This window comes from Eucalyptus grandis, chromosome 2 (assembly GCF_016545825.1).
Source record: "Eucalyptus grandis isolate ANBG69807.140 chromosome 2, ASM1654582v1, whole genome shotgun sequence".
NCBI classification, from domain to species: Eukaryota; Viridiplantae; Streptophyta; class Magnoliopsida; order Myrtales; family Myrtaceae; genus Eucalyptus; species Eucalyptus grandis.
This window is the reverse complement of record NC_052613.1, coordinates 9,837,521-9,841,104: the sequence shown is the minus strand read 5'-3', so window position 1 is coordinate 9,841,104 and position 3,584 is coordinate 9,837,521. Positions and strand designations below refer to the sequence as shown.

Below are 3,584 nucleotides of genomic sequence, written 5' to 3'. Positions count from 1 at the left end.
ATTTGACTAATAGCTATAGATTACCATGGAATACTTGTCAAAATTTACTAACTGAAAAGAGAAAAAGAAAAATTACAGATAAGTGCGAATACTAATTGATTGGATAGATTTAAATCATTTTCAAGTTAAGAATTTACTAAAGAACAGTCTAGAAAAATACAAATTGCTTATAGGAACAAAATTACTTCCTTACTTTCATGATCATGGAAGTAATTTTCCTACATATCGAAGTAAACTTTCAATGTGCATAAAAAAATTTAATATGGGAAATAACTAGTTATATCGGTAGGTTTTTCTTACTAGGAATACCTATAATTGATTGATAATGTAAAGAAGTTCTCAATATGCTTAGTAAGATTTCACATAAAAAAAAAATAAAATATGTAAATTTAGTGATTTTCATATGCATCAAAATAATTTTGGATATGCTTAGCAACATTTCCTATAAGAAACTAATAAATTTTATGGACTAGTGATATTCATTATACTTGGTAAGATTTCATATAGAAAAGTATTAAAATCAAAGTGGGCAGTAAATTTCCATTTATTAATAACATTAATAATAAGTGATCGGCGATTCTTTATCGTATATTGATGTAATCTTCGTATATCTTATTTCCTTAACTCTCCACGGGCAATAGCAAAAAAATTGAAAAATTGATAAAAATAATTCATGAATTTTGATCAAATGTGTAATTTGATCTATAATTTTTTAATTTATTTAATGTGATCTCTAAACTTTATTTCAATGTGTAATATAATTCCTAAATTTTTACTATGTAAAAATGTTCGATATTGATAGAATCCGATTCCAAAATTATATATTAGACTTAAATTCAAACGCTATCTGTTTCTCTAAAAATTTCGGATAAACTCGGTAGAGAAACTGGCTAAGATCGTGCTCTTCCCAGAAGAAGAAGAAGAAGAAAGAAGAAGAAGAAGAAGAAAAAGGAAGAATCTTTATAGCGGATCAGGCCGGGCAAGCAGAGCTGTTCGAGCTCGACAATGGGACCATGCGGGCGAAGATCGCCAACCTCGGCTGCACCATCGCCTCGCTCTCCGTTCCGGGCAAAGACGGTTCGTCGCTCATGATCGTGGTCTCTGTTCATGGTCGGAATCGTTGCTGATGACTCGATCGTGTCTGCCTGTCTTTTTTTTTTCGTTGCTTTCAGGGAAACTGGCGGATGTGGTCCTGGGTTTCGACTCCGTCGAGCCGTATCTGGTGAGAAAGTTCGTTACTTTTTGGCCTCCTGCGCTTGTGGAGATGTGTCGGTGATCGCGCATTTCCGTTTTCTTCGCTTCCGCGGCTCTTGATCTGCTGAAAATTTCGAAACTTTATGGTCAATTGGGCTGTTTTCGTTGGTTTTGATGTGGGATTGAGCTTTGGAAGATTTGGTTGATGAATGTCTTTTGTGGGTCGATTTGTGTTTTCTGTGCTGCGCAGAAAGGTGCTGCGCCGTTCTTCGGCTGCATTGTGGGGCGGGTCGGGAACAGGATAAAGGAGGGGAAGTTCACTCTCGATGGCGTTGAATACTCTTTGCCCATCAACAAGCCTCCGAGCAGTCTTCAGTTCACGGTATGAATTGTTAATGATCAGTGGTTGCGGTGTGGATGTTGCTCGAGCTGACGAGATCATACTTAACGACGCCTCGAGCGAATTGATCGTCTTTGTGATCGTGTCAGCCTTCTCTATGTGTTTGACTATCGATCTGCTTGCGTAAATGCATTATATATGTTGTGCCTTTGGCATCTGCCCGTCTCTCTGTTTGATCTGGATAGGTGGTGCCGGGAATCGAATTGTGTGAGAGAGTTGTCGAATCATGAATTAATCACACTATGACGTTGCTGCACATCCTGCCTCTGTGGGAGCTTGAGGATTTGTAGCACTTCAGTTTAAATTTTATGCTTGGCTGATCAAGTATTGAGGGAATTTAGAGTCCTTTTCCCCTTAATTGAAAATTACACTGGGGAAAGTGTTCTTACATTGTGGCTTAATCACCTCAGCTGTAGCTGTATTGTAACTCATGTGAACTGCTTCTGACAAAAGAAAAGGACCAAGTTTTTACTTTTTTTCTACCATCAGAAACAGAGCACACACACAAGCACATTAAACAGAAGAAACATTTTGAGGAAAATAAGTACTGCTCAATAATCACAAAATCCACGAAGAATTTTTTCCTTTTCCAGTTAGTGTTGGTGACAAGAGGTTCACTTTCTTAGAACAAAAAGTATGTATATGTGGAGCAACCTAATTCTGCAAAACGTCAATCTGATAATGGCCTTCTGAATTTTTTGTGTTACGTAGGTGGGCACAAGGGTTTTGATAAGGTGATATGGGAGGTAGCTGATTATAAGAAAGGCGAGAATCCTTCCATCACCTTCAAATGTCACAGTCATGATGGGGAAGAAGGTCTCTCTCTCTCTCTCTCTCTCATGCGTGTGCACACACTGGCGCACATGCTCATCGACTCACCCAGTCGTTTGCACCAACACGGTTTTGATGCCTTGGGTTGCATGTTCATATGATTATAGGTTACCAAGGAGATGTTGCTGTGACGGCTACTTACACACTAACTTCTAGTACAACAATGAGGCTCGACATGGAAGCTGTGCCTGAAAATAAGGCCACTCCTATCAGCTTGGCTCAGCATGCCTACTGGAACTTAGCTGGTCACATTCGGGAAACATACTAAACCACTCCATCCAGATATGGGCTAATCACATCACTCCCGTGGATCAGAACACAATCCCACAGGTGAAATTATGCCCGTCAAAGGAACGGCTTTTGATTTCACGACGGAGAAGAAGATTGGCACTTCAATTCATGAGGTGCCTGGTTGAGGTTACGACCATAACTATGTGCTGGACTGTGGGGAAGAGAAGTCGGGCCTAAAACACGCTGCCAAACTGAAGGACCCTTCAAGTTCTAGGGTTCTTGACTCGTGGACCAATGCTCCGGGAATGCAGTTTTACACTGGAAATTACGTAAATGGAGTAGTCGGTAAAGGTGATGTGGCATATGGCAAGCACTCTGGACTCTGGAGTGTGTTTGGAGACGCAAGGATTTCCAAATGCGATCAACCAACCAAACTTTCCTTCTGTTGTTGTTCGACCTGGTGAGAAGTACAAGCATTCCAAGGATTAACTTTTTAAAAATGAGAATTGCTTTGGTGGATTATTCGTGCTAATCCGATGGTCCAAGGGTCAATCTTGCGGTTAGCTTAGTGATTATTGTACCTAATCTTGGGACTACTCGGTTTTAATATATTTTCAATGATCCTTTTATACTAGTTAATAGTGGATTGTCCCACAAAAATTGGTTGAATTGGCTTAAGTTGACAAAAAAAAAAAAAAAAAATGAACTGGCCGAAAATCAAACTAACGCTTGATTAAACCGCTAGTCCGGTTCGATTATCAGAACAATGATTTTTTTTCCTGTCGTTTAAATCGAAGTGTCAAACACCTTTATTTGCTCATACTGGACACTCTAGGCCATTGAATGCCTCCTTTGCGGGCCGGAGTCTACAAGGCCCAATCATTCACCCACCGTTCTTGCTTCCTGAGGCCCATGTTTCGTCCCTTTT

At 39.7% G+C, this 3,584-nt stretch overlaps 1 pseudogene; it reads left to right on the top strand.

Annotated features, from left to right (window-relative positions):
- Positions 1-871: 871 nt before the first annotated feature.
- On the top strand, positions 872-3,178 carry LOC104434448 (annotated as a pseudogene).
- The last annotated feature ends 406 nt before the right edge of the window (positions 3,179-3,584 follow it).